This window comes from Vicugna pacos, unplaced genomic scaffold, assembly GCF_048564905.1.
Source record: "Vicugna pacos unplaced genomic scaffold, VicPac4 scaffold_19, whole genome shotgun sequence".
Taxonomy (NCBI): domain Eukaryota; kingdom Metazoa; phylum Chordata; class Mammalia; order Artiodactyla; family Camelidae; genus Vicugna; species Vicugna pacos.
In genome coordinates, this window is record NW_027328740.1 from 68,223,248 (window position 1) to 68,244,016 (window position 20,769).

Consider the following 20,769-nt stretch of genomic DNA (forward strand, 5'->3'; position numbering starts at 1 on the left):
TTTTGTCCATGGTGAAGTGCTTAAAAAAAGAAAAGGCTCATTGGTTTTGGGTCAGATTTGGAACATGTATACCTTTGGAGACCCCCTGGAGGAACAAGGGGGTTCAATACTGCTGGGAGAATTTACTTGTCCAAATGCCTAACAAGACGCTATTTGCAAGGTTTTTTTTTTTTTTAAAGATTCTTACACTTAAACAAATACCCTATCTAAACCTCTTGGATGATTAAATACAAAGAAAAAAGAAGAATCATGTCTGGCCTAAGAACTCTTTCTTAACAAAACGGAAGGACAGAATCAGATTCAGAGCAAAAATTAAAATCCATTTATACCATCAACCCACCCAATCTTTTGTACACTGTCCTCATGTAATCTGCCAGATGGCGCCCTGGAGAAGGTCTTTACTCGTGCTCATTTTCAGAGCTCGGCCAAGAGGGAGGTTGGTCCCCAGGGCCTGAGAGGGGCTATTTGTGAAATCTTCTCAGCTGAGACCCACCGGACTAAAGAGAACTGTGTGCTCTGAGGGAGAGAGAGCACACCGAGCCTCTGTGGAGGCGTCTCTGAGATGATCCCAAAGGCACACATCTCTAACTCTGGACACGGGAATTTTTGATTGGCATCTGAGTTGGAAATCTCCTCCTGGATAGAAAGAAGCAGATTCAAGATGTTGCAATTGGATGGGCAGGTCGGCCTCTCGAATTAGTCAATGAGGAGGACATGCAATTCTCTGCAGTAGTAGGAACACCCATCTCTGCTCTGCTGACTTCATCTACAGAGAAACAGAGACGCGACTCTAGGGGGAATTCATCATCCACCAACCCTTCTTACCGACGTCAACGTCCCCACTTTATTCTCCTGTCAGGTCTCTGCACAAAAACTGTGGCTCAGCCCCATATATCACATACCCATCACCCAGTACCACTCTGTGTCTGTGTCCAACTCGAGCATTAAGGCCTGTGACCGTTACTGTCAAATCGTGTCCCCCTTTCAGCCCGTCTCCCGCCATCATCCCAGCCCAACCTCGGTGTCTCTCTCCAGGTCAGCAGCACTCTTCCCACTGGCTTCCCATCAGCTTACCTTGCCCTGCTTCCATTGCTTATTCCCCATACGTTACCCACAACGGTCTTATTAAAGTATGAATCGGATCAATTTGTTCCGCTTTGTAAAATACTCTCGTGATTTTCCATTGTATTCAGAAGGATATCCAGAGTCCCTACCAAGGTCCTGTGTGATTCGGACCCTCACCCGTCTCTGCAGCCTCAGTTCTCAACGTTCTGCTCCAGCCCATCTTCACCGCCCCGATGGTCCCCACCAGGACAGCTGTGTTTCTAACTCCAAGTCTCATACTTGCACTTCTCCCGGTCTGGGAGGCTTTTTTTGTCTGTTACCTACGTGGCTTATTCTTTTGCTTCATTCAGGACTTTATTCAAATTATTTTACCCTCAGAGAGGACTTATCTGACCACATTATTTAAAATGACACGCACATATTTCCTATTAAATAATTTTCTCTCCTAATATGCTTTATGTTTCTTTGTGGCAACTATTATTACCTGGCAGTACGTCATATATTTATTTGCTTATTGGTTTATTGTCTGTCTTTCTTACTAATCCTATATTAATGGAACCACAAATAACTGTTTTAACCAGTAACATTCAAACCGCCTTTAAAGGAATTCTTTTATAAGATGAGAATTTCAGAGGCTTCTACGGGTTGCTTAGGGGAAAAAAGAGAAAGGATTCAGGTTGAACAAGTTATTGAGGACCTGGGAGTTGGTTATTTATTTTATATATAGTAGTGTGTACCTGTTAATCCCAAACTCCTAATCTAGCAAAAGACCAAGCTGACTACTATTTTTAAAAGACTTTATTTTCTTTTTAAACTTGGGTTGTTTGAGATCTCTTTTCTTCTTTGTTCTTTTCCTTGTTTATTTTAAAGAAATTTTATTATTTTTCTTTTACATTGAGTTACTGCGAATTGAACCCAGCACGTACTCTACCCCTTGAACTATACCATCCCCTCCAAAGACAATTATTTTTATACTTGGCAATACCATATTGAATTAAGATTTTTTGTTCCATTTTCCCTTCATAGAGTTTATAACTGAGGGAGAGAGAGAGAGGAAGCCCTGGGCCATCCCTTCCTTCTCAGCGGGTTACTGCACAGCAGAGGAGCTTGGTTGTCTCCAGGCCCAGCTCACCTTTCTGCTCTGAGGGCCGACTCAGGCCACTTCTCTTAAAAACGGCGTGTTAGAAGCAGCAGAAAGCCAGCTAGCGAGCAACAATGACAAAACTGACCCCCCTGCAGTTGGACATCATCTGCTCTGAAACGAACCTCTTAAAGCTCTTCTTCGTATTAGTGGATGGTTTTCAAAAATATTTCCAAGGAGATGAATCTCATTCCATTTTTCTGGATTTCTTGGGCCTTCTATGACTTTAACTGAGGCTTGATTTTCTGCAGAACGTCTGCAGGGAAGCCAGGCAGAACACGTGAACAGACACTGCAGGCCACGGCTGAGGCCTCCGGTCAAAGCATCGTTGTTTTTCAGAGCCTACGTTCATGGGGCCATTTTCATGACTGCTGTAATTAGTTCTCATCCAAGTGTCCCACCGAAAATGTTTCTAGATGGAAGGTGTCCTGACGCAGACGAGCAGTGGGGATGTGGGATACAATGGCGGACATACTGGAAGGAGAGACGGGAAATGTTTCTTCAGGCTTCAGTTTGGAAGATTTCTGATTTTTATATGGACATTAAACTTGGTCAGGCTGAAGCGCCGTTTGCTCTAAGATGGGGTGATGAACACGTATCCCTACAACTTCTAAAAAATTTTTTGAAGCTGGACGTGAAAGCCTAGGGGACAGACAGCTTAGAGTGACACCTCCGTTCCAGGATGCCTATGATCTCGGACTCACAAAGAGGAAAAGAATACACATACTTTGCCTGTGTAGCTCTATGTGAAATTATTTTGACCCTTGCCGGATGGTGTAAGATGAGAGATCATGTATTCTTTCTTACATCGCTAAGATGACAATTCTTGATGAGTCAGCAGAATGTTTCCGATGGCCTGGGGTCTGTGCCAGACATTAGCTGTCTAGACAAATACCGCACAGCCCCCATCCCTCAAGGAGATCACAGTGTGTCGTGAAAGAGACAAATTTAAATAGGTTTTCAAAACAATGAGTTAAGAGTCACATGGCATCATATATACTATATGTTCAGAGGGCCTCTTGCACTGCCTGGGGCTGGGTTCTAGAAGGTAGGGAAGGTGTCAGAGAGGAAATGCTTTCTGCCCTGACATCTGAAGGATTCCATCAAATCTGTAGACCAGGAGATTGCGTGGTGGGGACGGGATTCTCAGCAGCTTGCGTGTCTCGTGCAGACGCCTGGTCGTGTCTAACAGCACTTTGCAACTAGGGAAGGAAGGTCAGTGAGGCTAGAGTTTGTGAGGAACTAACGGAAGCTGAGGCTGAAAAAAAGCAGCAACTAGGTGATGAGAAGCTGTGACGTTAAGTCAGGGAGCGTGGACTTCCTCACATAGGCAGCAGGGATTTCTTTGGGGTTTTAAGGAGGAGAGTAACACAGATTAGTCATTAAAAGTGAGAAAAGTGGACTGTTCACTCTAAAGAACAGCACTGGGGAGACTAGCAAGGGGTGGGAATTAATGCAGTGGGGAGCGAGGAGCAGGGACTTAGTTGGGGGACATTAAGGAATAGAATTGTAGTACTGATGGGGGTGAGGGAGTGGAAAAGTAAAGGAAATCTCCCAGATGTATGTCACGGAATACAGATGGGATAGTGATGCCATTGTTTGAAAAAGAAAACCTAGTTCTGAGTGAGAGTAAATCCAAACATGCAGAGCTTGAGATTTTTATGGGCTAATCAAGTGGGAATGTCTACTTGTCAATTAGAAGTATATATCTGGGACTGAACTGAGATGTCCATGCTGAAAAAGATTTGACAGTTAATCAGTGCACAGAGAGCAGTTGAAGCCACGGGAATAAATACCACCCACTGACATTTTAACAAAGAAAAGGGAAGCAGAGCACTTCTGGTTCAGAAAATATGGCAGACCAGAAACTTGAAGACCCCCTCACTGAAGACACATAAAAACGTAGGACACAATGCCGCTAATCTATTGTTTTTTTACAGGCACTTTTATTGTGGTATGATTCCTGTACAGTAAAATACACATATTTCACATGTAATATTTGATTAATTTGATTAATGTCTACACCCAGAAAACCATCACCATGATCAAGATAGCCAGCATTTCCATCACTCCCCAAGAGGGGCACTTTTCAAATCCCCATATTTATCCCTTCCCATCCCCTTCCCTCCCTGTGAACCGTAGGTTTGTTTCTCTATGTCTGTGGGTCTATTTCTCTTTTGTAGTTAAATTCATTTGTGTCTTTTTTTGATTTCACATATAAGTGATATCATATGGCATTTTTCTTTTTTTCTGGCTTACTTCACTTAGAATGAATATCTCTACGTCCATCTATGTTGCTGCAAATGACATTGTTTTGTTTTTCATGGCTGAGTAGTATTCCATTGTATAAATATACTACTACTTCTTAACTAGTCAGCCATCGATGGACATTTGGTTTGTTGCCATGTCCTGGCTATTATAAATAGTGCTGCTGTGAGCATTGAGGTGCATGTGACTTTTTGAATTAGAGTTTTCTTCTGACATATGTCCAGGAGTGGGAAGGCTGGATCATGAGTTAAGCCCATTTTCAGTTTTTAAAGGAATCTCCACACTGTCTTCTGTAGTGACAATGCAGCCCATTTTGTGAAAGCAGAGCCATGCTCAGAAAGTAACGGGTATTTCTAGGGGCCAGACATGAAGCGCAGTGAGTGTGGCCTGTTCAGGAATCAGAGGGCAGTCTGCCAGGGTTGGGGGAGAGTGACAAGGGAAGTGTGGTACAGGTAGGATTCAGACCACGTGGGGACCTGACAGGCTGGGATAAGGAGCCTGGACTTCCAGTCATCCCTTGGTAACCATGGGGCACTGGTTCCAGGACTCACCCTGAAGTCAACATCCATGGATGCTGACGCCTCTTGTATAAAATGAGATAGGACTTGCATGGGACTCATGTACATCCTCCCATCTACTTTTTTAATATATATACAAACTTTTTTTTATTGAGTTATAGTCATTTTTCAAAGTTGTATCAAATTCCAGCATACAGCACAAGTTTTCAGTTATACATGAATATACACATATTTGTTGTCACTTTCTCTTTCACTGTGTGCTCCTGTGTACTTTAAATTATCTCTAGATTACTCATGGTATCTAATACAACATGAATGCTATGTAAGTAGTTGCCAGTGTATGGCAAATTCAAGTGTTGCTTTTTGAAACTTTCTGTATTTTCCCGAATATTTTCAATCCACTGTTAATTGAATCTGCTGGATAGGGAGCCCCTAGATACGGAGAATCCCCAAGCTCCTCCTTCCCAAATCCTATATTTTCACTGCAAGCACTGAAGGGGTCCAAACTTAGAAGAGACCTATCTACCTGCTGGAAACCCTGAGGAATTCCGTCAGCGTATGTAGCGCAGGAGAGAAGGCTTAGGGTCAACTAGTGGGAAAGGAGGGCCTGCCTGGAGAGGATGGAGGAAGGACAGTAGTGGAAGCCATCACGTACTCTTACTGGAACTAGCTGACAGCAGTGAGGGACGCCAAGGAACTGGGTACATGTCACGTGTGGGGCGATCCTGGCCACCAGGTGCAGGGTTCACATAGCTGGGACCCAGTTTGCAAGATCAAAATAACAAGGAGGCAAAGGGGCTGCCTCAGTCCCAGGATCCTGACAACGGCCACAGCGCCGTGACCCCAGCTAATGCGGTTCCCCTAGTAAGCCAGAAAAAGGAAACTCTGAGCCAAGATATTGCAGATTCCACCGCAGCCACACGGATAACTAGATCTCTAACCTGACAAAATGTAACCACCAGAAACAGGAATCTTTCCTTTTCTCTTCCTTTGGACCTTTGGGCGGGGAGTCACACATCTTTGACGGGAACCGCCTTTAAACTGAAAGAGAGCTCACTTTTTCAGGAATAAGCATGGAGAAAAAGAGTGGAGTGATGGTTTAAAGCGGAAGTCAAAGTGGAAGCCCATCTGAGAAATGGTAAAAACATGCTTCTCAATGAATTTGAGATATGGCAAAAAGAAGGAGGAAGGTTAAGGAAATCTCTATTAATATCCACTCAGCATACAAGACTAGCCAGCCATAAAAAGACAGCACCTTAAATTAAGAATTTTTTTTTTTTGGTGATGAAAAACAATGTCTTAATTTAAAAAAAGGTTTGGGCTATCAACAACACACTGAGAGCTGTTGATGAGGAGAACATAAATCTGCATATAGATATGTAAGTGTCCAAGTCCACCGCTCGAAAAAAATTAGTCAATCACGTGTCCAGTTGATTGGGAAATCACGATAAGTAAATAACTCAAAAGTGAGAAAGACATGGGATTAAATAGTGGTAGTGAGCAATGAAATCCAAGATGTTTATACCTATATTTTCTTTGTTAATGTAACAAACTTTAAGCAACTGTCTAAAAAGTAGTAACTGGAGCACACAAACACACACGCACACACACACACAATTTGGAATAGCAGAGAGCTAAAATATGCTAAATTTTTCATTATTGAGGAACAGGATCTAATAGATTATTTCATTTCTGAGATTCTTATAGGTATACTGGTCCAATTGCATATAAAGTTATGAACTTACAGATGATTTATAAAAATTTAGAGAGACTTTTCATTAAGAGGCAATATAGCTTCCAAATCACTGAAGAGAAAATTAACAATAAAAAAATAATTAATCCAGGTAATATGGAGTAACACTGACCATATTTACCACCCTACAATAAACCACAAAATGGATACAATATACGAATCAATGATTTTTAAGACACATGAAAACGATCATATCCACTAGGACCTTGTCCTGCCACCTCTATACCAAGGCTGCTAGCCCTCCTACTGCCATCACCAAGGATGTCCAACAGGAGGCGACATTCCCTTCCTCTGCTCCTACTGCAGAGCCAGTCCTGAGCAGTCCTTTTCCAGGTGTTGGCAGGCAGCTCCCAGAAGTGCTTTCGTGGGTCTTGGTCCCTTTTAGCCACCAGCAAAGGGATCAAGGATGAGCAGTGAGCCTCCTTCCTCATCCAAGACCTAGGAACCTATCTGACTTCTGAGCAGCACTTCACTCTTGTCTGCTGTCTGGTACTCTTCGCCCGGCTTCCCGAGTCTCCGTCTTGGGCAGCCTGCACGCTGGCCACAGCCCATCAGAATCTGTTCCCCCGCTAAGAGGCCACCCGTGATCTTGAGCAGGGCTCTAGGCCTCTGGAGCAGCGCGGCTTGGACTGCGTCCTGGTCCTGGACTCGCAAGCTCCATGCCCTTGGTTGAGTCAGTTAACATCTCTAAGCTACAGTTTCCTCATCAGTAAAATGAAGACATAATCAATTTGGAAAAAAAATCAGAATCTGAGAGGGACTAAATTTCTTGTGATTGAAGATTATTTTAATTTTGAATTATACAGCAAAGGACATCATACAATATTTAATACTTCATAATTCTAATGGACAGCTTCTACTATTAAAACTAATGCATGCAAGTACACACAAACACACATGCAGACACACTGGCTCTGCTCCACATACATCCCCACGGGCACACACACACACACGGAGTCATGTAACACACACACACCCATAACATACACAGAACCACACACGTCCTCAGGCACACACACACATAACATACAGAACCACATACATCCCAAGGCGTGTGCACGCGCACACACACACACGCACACAGAATCATGTACCACACACGTCCTCAGGTGCGTGCATGCGCACACACACGTCTAACACGCTTTGGCGTTATTCTAAATCAATTTACAATTGAGGGTCACAGTGTCCATTGTTTTATCCACTCACAAGATCCTGACTTTGGAGCGTGAAACAGGAACCCCTCCTCTCTGGAGATGGTCTTTGCCACTTACAGTCTCAGTAGAGACAACATAACTGCTCTGGACCTTTGGAAGTGCAGGGCCAGAGCATACCTGGGAGCTCACATCCTATACATGTAAACATGTTAAGTGCAGTAGGTTCTAAAGTCCTGCCTTTACAAATATACATTCATTATAAGGGGGAAGACCAGGTTCAAATTTAGAATTCCCAGACACAGGGGAGTTCGGCAAAGAAAGTGAGTGTGTGGGGAGAGCTGATTCCCAGGCTCTGATCACTAGCCTGACCCTTTTCTTCCCAATGCTGGGTCCATCCCCTGCCACAAGGGGCCTTGGATGTGCACAGGGGGAAACTCAGTCCTCACGACCGGGCTCTGCTCATACCCTCCATGCAAACAGCTGCCCTTTGGCCTCTCTGTGAGTCCTGGGAATCTGAACTCTGGGGATAGCCGGTGCAGGCACTAGAAATGGGACAGGGGCTGTTGAGGCAGGGCATTTGTGGTCCTGGGTTTCTAGAGCATGGGATGGAGCCAATGACCATGTCCCCTTGGCCCTGCTGACTCCACCTTGTGGAGGGTGTGGCCAGAGGAAGTGTATGGGCCAGAGGGACCCTCTGTAGTGCAGGACTCAGGGCAGCGAGCCCCCTTGCCGAGGTCTAAGGGCAGAAGGCCTAAGAAAAGGCCTGAGAAGGCTGTAAGGTGTCTTCATCCCCATTAATTAAAAAAAAAAGTAAAAGCTTACCACAGGCTTGGGTAGAAAGGGTTTTGTTAGAACAAGGGAAGGCACTTGCCAAGATCTGGCCATAGAGGGCTGGTGGGTTTTTCAGGTTGATGAGGAACCAACAGGCCATTAGTCTCCACTGGGTCTAAACACCTCCTGAATTCCTCCGGGTGACACTGAAATGCAGTGAGACACGGAAACCTCTTAAGTTATTAAAATCTTCATGGTGAGCCGTTCAACTCTCTCCTCATTCTTGATACGAAAGCACGATAAACACAGGCCAGAAAGTCATCAGCTTATTGGTTGGTTCACTATCCGTCTGGCGCCCCCTCTTGTAGGAGTCTTCATCACATCACCCAGGGCTGACCCGGCTCAGGATCATAGCTGATTTTCCGCAGGTGGCATCACTTGCTGGTGACAAGAAGCAGGCATGTTATCCACCTCCCAAACACTGAGGTTCCTCCTGGGAGGAACCTGCAGGCCCCCAGTCCATCCTCTGCACCACGATGCTCCTTAATGCCACTCCCGGCTTGCTGCCCTGGCCTCTAGCTCTGACCAGAACCTCACTGGATTGTCGATAAATGTCACCCATATACCACGTGTAAGCTTGGGGTCCAGATGTGACCATGTTTCTTATTTTCTTCCCATCGATAGATTGTTTGATTTTTGTGTAATCGTGTCGGCAGGAAGGCCAGTACCGCCGTCTTGAGGCCTCCCCGAGCCGCCTCTGTCTATAACTGTCCTAGCACCCCAGGGGATCGGGTCTGAAGCCTGGCACTCTGACACGGTGGCACCTGGAGAGACAGGAATCCACTCCTGCTGTGGCTTATGCTGAGGCTCGATGTGGCCATACAAACAAATCCCACAGGCCCTGACGTCACTTGACTCGCCGCAGGGATGCTCCCTCACTGCCCCGTTCCCCCCAGAGACCGAGGGCTTTCAGCTTGTTCCCGAAGGCCCCACCCCCGAAGGGGCACTGGATCCAGTGGAGCGTCCAGCCTGCTTCCCCGCCAGCCCTTAGGGCTTTCGTGGGGCCTGGAACATCAACTACCCTCCCCTTAGGGGCCCGTTTGTCCTTTCCAGCCAACAGACCTAGGTCATAAGCACTTTAACTCACCTGAGGGTGTTTTCCTCACTTGAGGGGCAGTGAGGACTGGGCTTCTTCACACTCCAAGTGCCCCCGGTCTGGACGCAGACAGCCTGGCTCATCCCTCAGTCCTGCAGGTCCCGGCCACACCTGCTGCTGCTCACTGAGTCTGGGCCGTGTCCTCTTCCAGGACAAGAGGTGCACTCTGCCCCCCACCCCGCCCCCACCAGTGGTGGCAGAGGCGGCGAACAGGCAGGTGAGCTGGGGCCTGAGAGAGTGCCCGCAAATCAGTGCCCCAGAGGCTGCTGGTGACTAGCGGGACCCCGGGACAGAAGCCAGCATGGGATGGGAGGAGGAGGAAGGTTCAGGATAAGGAGATGAAAGGGGGAACAGATAGCACCGTGAGGACCTCGAAAATGAAAGGGAAGAAAAAAGACAGTGACAGCTGGAGCGGTGTTGGCGTTAAAGCTGCGGGCTTTTTCATTTAATTTCATTAATTACCATTACATATAGTGGCATGTTTTTATCTGATTAAAGATTAGGTGCCATGTCATATAACAGGATATATTATGTTATTATTTATTAAATAATACATAATAGTAGATATACAAGCATATTATTTTCTGTTTATTTATTATCAGATAGTATATAATACATATGTATGTATTTATATACAGAATATATAATTCATGCATCTATATAATATATAACATAACAATGTAGGATTATTATTAATATATTTTATAACAAGATTACATAAAAATAATGATGTAATATTATCCATTGTATGTCTTGGTTCATGACACATTCTCACCTTAGGTGCCTGTCAGAGGTATTTATGTATTAAAATTGATATTATAAGAAACAGTTGTGAACCTGTCACCCAGCACCAGAACAGGACTATTGACAGTGACATACTATGTCCTCTTTCCCTATCCTGCTCTTGGACTCTTCTCACAGGAAGTAACCAGCATCCTGAATCCTGGCTTACCCTTGCTTTGTGTTACTTTCACACACACAACATTTAATATCAGTTAAAACAAATGAACTGCAGGTATATGCAACGAAGTGGATGAATCATACACTCTATGTTAAATTGAAAAAGTAAGCCCTAGAAGGTAGCCTATAGTGTGCTATGCTTTTAACTGTGTATATATATATGTCAACTACACTCACTAAATTAGAACAACTACAGCTAGAGTCCAGGTGGGAGAGGGACAGATAAAAGGTGAGGTGAGCAGATTTGCTGCAGGTGAGCGAGTTCCTTTCCAGTAACATGTCATTCTCTCTGAAGCAGGAGGCGAGGCCATCTGCTGGGAGTCAGGGAAGAGACAGAGGGAAGCTTACAGTTGTGCAGAGAGCAGAGAATGTTGACACCACTAAGTGATAAGTGGGGAAATGTGCTCACTAGATAATTCCTGGAGTATTGCCTGGCAGTGGCAGCATGGTAGGCATTGATTTGTAGTCTTAGAAATCTGTGCTGGGAGAGCCTGTTGCCTGCAGCCTCAGAACAAATAGAGCTGGGTGAACCGAGATGGAAGTCGTCCTGGTGAGGAACTGAAAAGATCAAGGGTCAAGGGGGTTTTGTTTGTCATAAAGAGAGGGCTGACTGTGGATGCAGAGCTGGAAGGTGGGGAAGTGGAAGTAAGAGGAATGTGGACAGGCAGGAAAGCAGAGGATTCAGCGCTTGATGCCCCAGTGAGGGTGAAGGAGGGCCAGGGAGGCTGGTGGACATGCACCTGGACGGCTAGAGGTGGGCACTTAAAGGCGAGAGGCTGGAACTGGGGTGGAGACATGCCCAGGTATGTGACTGGGGGTAGGGTGAATGGGCGGTGGCTGGCTCAGGCTGAAGGAGAAGAAGACCATAAAATGACCATACTGGGTGGTGGATGGAGAGTCAACTTTGACGTCTTGATGGTAGGAGGTGAGGCAATACAGAGCTGGTGGTCCAGGTGCTCCTGACTGAGGCAGATGAGCAGGGAGGCCAGGGTGGAAGTCACAGCTAGGAAAGGATCTGGGTTTTCCAGGTGCTCCCAAGAGAGGAGGAGCAATGATCTGAAGGTGGAAAGTGAGCACAAGGAGGTCAACCCAGGCTCCTTATCAAATGGGGGGTTGTGAGGGGGCAAAGTGTCAACTCCAGAGATGGTTATCCAGGAAGCAGGGGCCACGGGTGAAGTGAGGGGACACTCAGAGAAGAGAGGGAGGAAAGTCTTCTGGGTGTAGGGGGAAGAGAGGCCCCAGGACAAAGGAGCACAGAGGCACAGTGATGAGGATGGATTGGCTCTATGGTGACACTGCAGGGATGGCTGGATCTTTGTCCTGAGGTCTTAGGTTGGGGGGACTACTGGCCTCATGAGGACCCCCCTATCAGCAGCCTGGACAGAGGCTCTCGCTCCTGAGAGCTGTGTGGCCACCACTGTTCCAGGAGGGGCTCTGCCTCCATCTTCTCTTATCAGACTTTCCTGCCCAGCCCCCGACAGCCAGCGAGGGAGCCTGGGCCTCGCAGCTGCTTCCCATGGAGGGACACAGGCTTCTCGGAGCAGCAGGCTGATCTTACTTTTCTCCGTAGCCAAGGGCCTAGCAAAGCGCCAGCCTATGGGTGGGCCATTCAGAGGCTCAGATACTTACCAAACTAACTCAAAGCAGAATAATAGCAGAGCTGGAGTGACTGACCACTGAGTTCACAGAGTTCACTGCCCACGCCCCTATTCTACAGATGAGGAAACAGGGACCAAGCGTTGAAGCAGCCTTGGCCAAGGTCACGCTGCTCTTAAATGCTGGCCTGTGTCGGGCATGCCAAGTGATGAGCTTCAGTGAAGGGGCTGAGAGGGGGCTCTGGGGCTAGACAGCTTGGGTTCAAGTCCCAGCTCTGCCATTTATTAGCCATGTGATTAATGAATGTCCTTACCTTTAAAGTGGAACTCATAGTGGTGCCTACTCATTGGAATTTCGTGAACACAGCGTTCCTGGAACAGCAGGACAGAGCTCTGTAAGGGTTTGCTGTTGCTTTGGTTACTATTATTATCACCAAGTGAACCCTGAAATGAAGAACAAAAGCAGCAAGAATTTTTATTTTAAAGGATTTTAAAATCCTCTGATGAATGTTTCATTTCATCTAATCAAGTTTGCATTTGACCCTTATTAACAACTACACAATGGATGACTTTTGAGGGAATCTTGCTTCATGTCTTTAATTCTCACTAACGACACAGGCTATTTAACAGGCAGTAGTTTCTTTTCGAGGAAGAGGGACAAAAAGTTAAAAATGACTCACTGCCTCTCGGTCCCCAGTGAGTTGGTTGTGACCTGTCAACCCAGCTTTAGGGAAGTGCCCGCTCCCCCTGGGCTCGCTGTGCTGCCCTGCAGCCTCCAAGGGGCGTCATACCCCCACATGAATCCAGTCTCTTGGTTCCTATCTTTGCTTCAGATCCCTCAAGAGCTGCCCATGCCCCAGGACCCCATCTGCCCCACCAGCCTTGGCTGCTGGACTCCAGGACACTATCCTGGGTCTCAACCATCCTCTGTTCCTATGACCTCCCCACTACTCTACATTTTGTCCTTCAAGTGTGGGCTCCTGTGGCTCACCACACAGCAGGGGTCTCCCCATCCTCTGTCCTCCACCTCGGTTAACTGCATCGTCCTGCACGGTGCCTAGCGAACCCATGTGGAGGCAAGAAGAATACACAACAACAGGTGCTCAGAGGGTCTGGTTTTTCCACTGCAGAGGCCCTAGAGAGCTTTCTCCCAGCTGGTTATTCACAGGCACTGAAGCTGTGGAATCTCGATCTCACCATTTTAAAGGGCATCATCACTAATTACAAAAGCAATCATTTCTTCAGTAGCAAAAGGAGAAAAGGCTTTGTGTTCTCCACTACCAACTTTTTTCCTCCATCTTCAGATGTTTCTCATCTCTGGGCAAAGTTAGAAAGCAACTCACAGAATATTATTTTTCAATGTCTTTTCCCAATCTGAGGATTGATTTCCCAGAACCGATGAAGGCTAGAATGGTTTAGCTTTACTGGACTGAGTATTAAGAGGCCTGGGGGGTGGGGGAAGGGGAGGTGAGATAATTCAGCAATATTGAACCTAACAGAGACATTAAAAGTTTCTATTCTAAACAGGAAGGAAGCAGGATGCTATAGAAACAGGAAAACCATAGTTGGAAATGCAAAAACGAGTTACAAGAGAATAAACATAAAGATGTAAAAATGAAAAAGGACATCAAAGTAAAACAAGGAGGGAATGGGAGAGGTGAGCAAGAAAATACAGATTTTTTTCTTTCTTTTATTTCTTCGTTATTCTTAGGATGTGTTGGAGCCTACGTGATTATCAGTCTAAAGGAAATAGATATAGTAATATGTTGATATATTTGAAGAATAAAGTAACCACACAGCAAAAGCATACATAGTCACAAAAAAACCAAAAAGAAAGAAACTCAAAATGGCTTAAAGACTTAAATATTAGACAAGACACTATAAACTTCTCACAAGGAAACATTATTTGACACACATCTCAGCAGTGATTTCGTAGGGCAATCTAAGCAACCCAAGCAACAGATATAAAAGCCAATATAAATAAATGAAACCTAATTAAACTTATAAACTTTTGCACAGCAATAGAAACCATAAGTAAAACAAAAAGACAACCTATTGAATGAAAGAAAATATTTGCAAAAGATGAGACTGACCATGGCTTAATTTCTAGACTATATAAATAGTTCATCCAACTTAATAAGAAAAAAATAAACAACCAAATACAAAAATGGACAGAACAACTAAACATGGAATTCTCCATTGAAGATACACAAATGGCCAATAGGCATATAAAAAATGCTCAATATCGCTCAATTATCAGAGAAATGCAGCTCAAAACTACACTACAATTTTATCATCTCACACCAGTCAGAATGGCCATCATTCAAAAGTCCACAAACCATAAATGCTGGAGAGGCTGTGGAGAAAAGGAAACCCTCCTACACAGTTGGTGGGAATGTAGTTTGGTGCAGCCACTGTGGAAAACAGTATGGAGATTCCTCAAAAGACAAGAAAAAAAAGAAAAAATACTTATCACCTAATCCAACAATCCCACTCCTGGTCATATATCCAGAGGGAACCTTCATTCCAAAAGATACCTGCACTCCAATTTTCACAGGAGCACTGTTTACAATGGCCAAGACATAGAAGCAACCTAAACGTCCACTGACAGATGACTGGATAAAGATGTGGTATTTAGATATAACAGAATATTACTCAGTCATAACAAGAAGGAAATAAGGCCATTTACAGCAACATGGATGGAACTGGAGATGATCTCACTAAGTGAAATAAATCAGACAAAGACAAGTATCATATGATATCATTTTTATGTGGAATTTAAAAAAAATGATACAAATGAACTTATTTATAAAACAAAAACAGACTCACACACTTATAAAACAAACTTAGGTGTTTGGGATTAACAGATACAAGTTACTATATGTAAAATAGACAAACGACAAGGATTCACTGTAGAACACAGGGAACAATATTCAGTATCTTGCAAACTATAATGGAAAAGAACCTGAAAAAGAATAGACTACGTCTATGTACAACTGAATCACTATGCTGTATACCTGAAACTAACAAAACAGCTGTATAACTGAAACTAACAAAACATTGTAAGTCAACCACATTTCAATTAAAAAAAATGATAAGCTCTAAATACCTTTATTCAAAAAAAAATCTTGAACTATTCCCTGTTACAAAACTTAAAATGGAAAGCTTGAGCAGGACCAAATTATACTGGATTGGCAGTTACATACCTTCTCCAGTACGTGGCCCATGCTACACACACATCGTGTTTTCCTACAGGTAAGAACAGCCCTGAGTGCAAAGGGAGCGAGTCCTTCTGGGACAAGGCCTCTGTGGCAGTGGCCTCCTTGTCACCGCTCCATCTCACCAGGAGGCCAGGGTTTTTAGAGGTGAGGGGACATAGAGCTCATACACTTCAAATTGATTTCCCGAAAAAACTATGGAGAAGCCAAATTCACCTGCAGTGTGGGAAACATGAGCATGGTCCCGAAGCAGACCGACAAGCCCAAAGTAAGACAGCCCAATGTTCAGATCGGAACCAGAACAACGACCACCTGGCCCCAGTTAAATGACCACCACCTCACATGCAATGAACTGCTCATACTCAATGTCAGGGATGTGTCTGTTGAGACTTGGGAGGTCAAAGGAGTCGGACCAGGGAATCCAGACCTGGTTGATGTCGGGGCTCTGCCAGTGGTAGAGGTGGCCCCAAGGGGATAGCACCAGTACCGGCTCCTCCATCTTCAGCAGGGTCTTCAGGAGGAAGGCAATGTGGATGCAGACGTTCCTACGGAGTCTGAAGCCCTCTGGAGTGTTGACGTAACACAGAAAGTATCTGGCAGGGAGCAAAGGAGAGCGGGTCTTCAGGGCCAGGACTCTGCACAGGAATCCCGGCTTAGATAGAACAGATACAACGGGAACCCCTGCACAGCCCATGGCCTATACTCCAGACACATTCAGCAGCTTCTGGTTTGTAAAGTGGAGGCACTGCCCACCCATCTCCATGTGGCCAATTACTTTAAGTAGGGGAGCAGTTGCGGAAGACATCTTGGCATCCGTCTAACACCACTAAGCACCTGACTAGCACCTGAGCACCCGTTCTACAGGGGCTCTTAAACTTCTTGTTCTACAGAACCCTATACACTCTTAACAATTACTGAGAACTCCAAAACTCTGCTATTTATGTGAGTTAAATCTATCAATATTTCCTGTGTTAGAAGTTAAATAAGAAGTTAGAAAAAGTGTATGAATTCACTTAAAAATAATAACAATCTACTGTATGTTACCATTAATACACTTAAACAAAATATAATTTTATTTTTCAAAACAAAAATCATTAGTGAGAAGAATAGCAGTAATTTTAATTTCTGCAAATCTCTTTTGGACTGGTGAGAGCTGAATTCTCTCTGCCTCTGCATTCCCTCTTTTGTGATATCACAGACCAGGTTTTCCCTGGAAATCCCCACAGGAATCTCGGGAGTGCAAGAGTGTGCAAAAGGCAGGTGACTTCCCGGCGTTTCTGCGAAAATAGTCTTGCATCCCAGGGGCCTCGGACACACTTTGATAACTGCTGCCCTACCCTAGGCGAGACTCTCCTACACAAGAGCCAGGCAAGGGTCCTGACTTCTTTAATGAGTTACCGCAGGAACACCCCTCCCTTCTCTGTGTTAATGTTTCCCACAACCTCCATTACTGCAGATGAGGATGTAATCCTCAAGTGGGGCCTTTAATACCAGAAGGCTGCCAACCTTGAGAGGGAGGGCCCATCTACCATCCCTACAGCCCGCAGTCCATTTTGAGTCAAGCCCTAGATAACTACTAATCGGCACTGACCCTTGTCTTACTCCTGAGGTTTACCGAAGGGGCCAACATCTGGATAGAACTGAAATTTCCCTGCAGATAAGCAATGCTGATAAACCACCCCATTCCAACATCTGATTCTCGGACTCTTCAAAACCCGGATAAGGCCCCGCTTCATAAAAGATGGGTCCTCCGCCTGCCCTTCCCGGGGGTTCTGGGAGGCCGCGGCCACCCAGGGCTACCCGGACTCGCGGCCCCAGCCCCAGCGCTCGAGGGGGAGGAAAGCCCGAGTCTATGCCCCAGCACTTTCCCCCCCGCCCCAACCCGCTCCCCGGCACCACAGCAACTCCTCGGCCGCCACACCAACCCGGATCCCACCCCGGACCATGTCCACTGGCCCCGCCAACAGCGCGGCCGTACTTTTACCGTCTGTGGGACGACGCCCCAGACAGGATGTCGGCCGCCGACTGACCAAGCCAGAACTAGTCCCCAGACCGAGAAAGCCGCCATCCCCAGCAGCAAGCACAGCCATTGTCCCTAGTAGCTACACATTTCCGGAGCCCGCTCCCCGCCCCAGAAGTGCACGCTGGCCTTGCGGGGCGCGGCGCCTGTAGCCATGGCAACGCCGCGGGGCCCTCCCCTAGCGCTTGCGTCGTGCCTCCTTCCGAGGCTAGACGTGCGAGGGCAGAACTTGCGGAGCCAATGGGAGCCAGGGCGTGGCCAGGACGGGGGTGGGGGGAGGCTTATGGGGCAGCTGGGCGGGGCCGGGGAGGGCGGGGCCTCGCGGACGTCCTGACCTGCAGGTGGCGCCGGCCGGAGGCTGGGGCGGTGCTGCCACCAGTGGGCGGGGCAGCGGGGCAGCGGGGCAGCGGGGCAGCGGGGCAGCGGGGCAGCGGGGCAGCGGGGCAGCGGGGCAGCGGGGCGGGGGCACCCTCACCTGTCTGTGTGTGGGGATCAGCCTGGGCTCCGCGGCCTCCGCTTGCACCGGACGTGGACCCAGGCTAACGGTGGGCAAGATAGAGGACTGAGCCCAGGCACGCACGGCTGGCCAGGTAGGGCACCTGAAGAGCAGAACCGCCAGGCCCGCTGCCGGCCTTGAATACGCGCTGCTAGGCAGTTTCCAAGAAGTCGGGATCTGTCATAAGAGGGGAGGTAGGGCTGTGGTACCAGATGCCGGGTTGGGTGCAGTCTCGCAGGAGAACCATGGTGACAGGGCGCAGAGCGGCCCCTGTGTTGGCGGGGCTAAGAGTTTGGGGTACAGGGTGGGGGTGGTTTGTGCCTTGCTCTGTGGTCTCCCCAAGAATCCTCACTCCAGAGCAAGGGGCTCTGCTCCTCCCACCCCTCACTGCACTCCCTGCCTTCCCCAGCACCACCTGGTGTGTGGTCATGTCGGGGCAGGGAAGGCCCAGGGAAGGGGCACATTCAGGGACAGGGGCCACTCTGCAGCGATGCTGGACCTGATAGCGATGCGGTGTTTCGGAACTCCCCTGGGCTGGGTTTCTAACCAGTGGGATGGAAGGGCCTCTCCTTCCAGGGGTGCAGTTGGGGGAACTAGATTCTTCATGAATGTCAGCCCTGAAAATGGAGGCTGCGCTACATCCTTTCTTGGAAAGAAATATCAGGCCCCTCCAGCGCAGGTTACTCAGAAAGTCATTCAGCAATTTTCGGGGTCCCCAGTTTAGGCTTTCAATTAAAGCTGAGCGGCTCAGGAGGCCAGATCCCTGTCCGTGGCTCCAGGAGTAGGCTTTCTGCTGGGGGAAAGGATCCTCACAAACACCTGTGTCTTTGTGGGTCACTCCCCTCTGACAAGCTGGGAGGCAGGGTGCAGTTTTGGGAAATCATGTTTCCATGAGCAGAGGGCCACCAAGTGATGGGGGCACAGGAGACAGTGAGAAAGAGTCCCGCAGCCTTTCTGGAATCAAAAAACTGGCAAATGTGAAAAAGTGCATAATTTATTTTATTGAACAGGCTGCTTATGTACGTTTGGAGGGCCAGGTTTAAGGACTCTGCATCCCTCTAGGACAATAGCCTCAAGAGAAGAAAAGACAGAGCAGGAGGAGATCTGGGGTTTCTCCCAGGAATGAGGCGGGACAGGGATTTCTGCAGATTTGCAAGGAGACCCCGACCACTGAGCATGGAGTTACAACCCCACGTGACCCCTGTCGTGTTTGGCTTGGGCTCTGGGTCTGGCCTGATCATGTATTCTTCCAGCTGAGTTCCAGAAACTCAGAGGGTAGACTTAGAGAGGCTGCGTTTGGAACCCGGTGTGGAAATGGAGGGTCCTTTATCCTGAGTCCCCTCAGCCTAATCACTGTAGCTGAGTTCCAACACTACCCAGGATTCCAGGGTGGCCTTGGAGGGAGAGAAAGCCTGGCAGGTGACCCAGGGGACCCACAGCTGTGCCCCTCCCTTATCTTTGTTCCCTTTCACCCCGGAAGGTGTGATTGTCTCATGTCATGGTGACAAGCCAACTCTCTTCTTTGTCAGGTGGGGTCCCCACCCCCACTCAGCCTTCTCTCTGCATGGATGCTGAAGGACAAGGCTCACTTGAAGTTCTGAGCTTGAGCAGTAAGGTGGAAACAAAGAAACCAATGGAAACAAAGAAACAAGTCATTGTGGCAAAGCTCTCCACCGCAGAGAATCTGCCCTGAGTGGAAGGGAGGGTGTAGGCATGCCCATTTATTTCCTGTCACCCAGTGCTCTTAGCTTTTTATTGCAGACCTGCATGGTTATAACAAAATTATCTGCAAAACTGAAAATATTTACTCTCTGGCTTTTACAGAAAAGGCTGACCAGCCTCTGGTTCCCGTACCGGTCAAGTGATTGGAGTACCTCTCCAGTTTGGAAACATCTGGGTAGGCCCAGGTTTGCAAAATTCTTTAAGAGTAGTTACGGAGTTTTGCTTCTAAACATTTTTACGGCTGTATACTTCTGAGCTGAGGTTGTGCTGTGTAATTCTGATCTGGGATTTTCTCAAACTGTTTCTCATTTTTTATACCTGACTCCCCTATATTCCAAGGGGAATGGGATGTTAAGGAAGCCATGGAGTTTAGGAAAAAGATACAGATTTCATTTCCATTTAAGCATCGATGTATCTCCTTCCTAGGCAGTATCGGTTCTGTGGTATTGATAGAGGAACTAAATAGCAACCAAATTTATAGAAAATAGTGGGTCATTGGGTACACAAGTTCTTCTTTTCAACATTTCTGTAGTGTTTGCAGTTTAAGATGACCAATCCTGAGAAACAGGCAGCCTCTTAGAATGAAATAGCATTTTTCCTGAACCATATACAATTTTTATTTCGTAGACAGCAGGAAGGACAATCACACATCCAACACTTGGGGACCTCAAAGATAAAATGTAACTTTCTGAGAGCACACTCCCCGCGTCTCCCTCTGTTCTTTTCACTATCCCATTGTCCCTGAAGGCTCTTTCGTATCTTCTGCTTATGACTCCAGTAACTCTTCCTCCTCGTTCCTCAGCTGGTAAGTTTACTTTTCTACTTTGACAAAGCAAACGGAAGCCAACAGAAGAGAACTTTCACCAGCAACTTCCAGCACATCTGCTCGCCTTCTGATGTCTGTGACCTCACTCTCGCTGCCCCACCTCTTA

The 20,769-nt window shown here is 46.8% G+C and overlaps 1 long non-coding RNA gene across 1 annotated transcript; it reads right to left on the minus strand.

Moving 5' to 3' along the window:
- Positions 1 to 11,569: 11,569 nt before the first annotated feature.
- On the minus strand, positions 11,570 to 17,787 carry LOC140693163 (uncharacterized). The gene is made up of 4 exons (XR_012068873.1): positions 17,584 to 17,787; positions 16,027 to 16,192; positions 12,696 to 12,825; positions 11,570 to 11,842 (listed from the first exon to the last, which is right to left on the minus strand). It is a non-coding gene; the product is annotated as an uncharacterized lncRNA (long non-coding RNA).
- Positions 17,788 to 20,769: the final 2,982 nt, after the last annotated feature.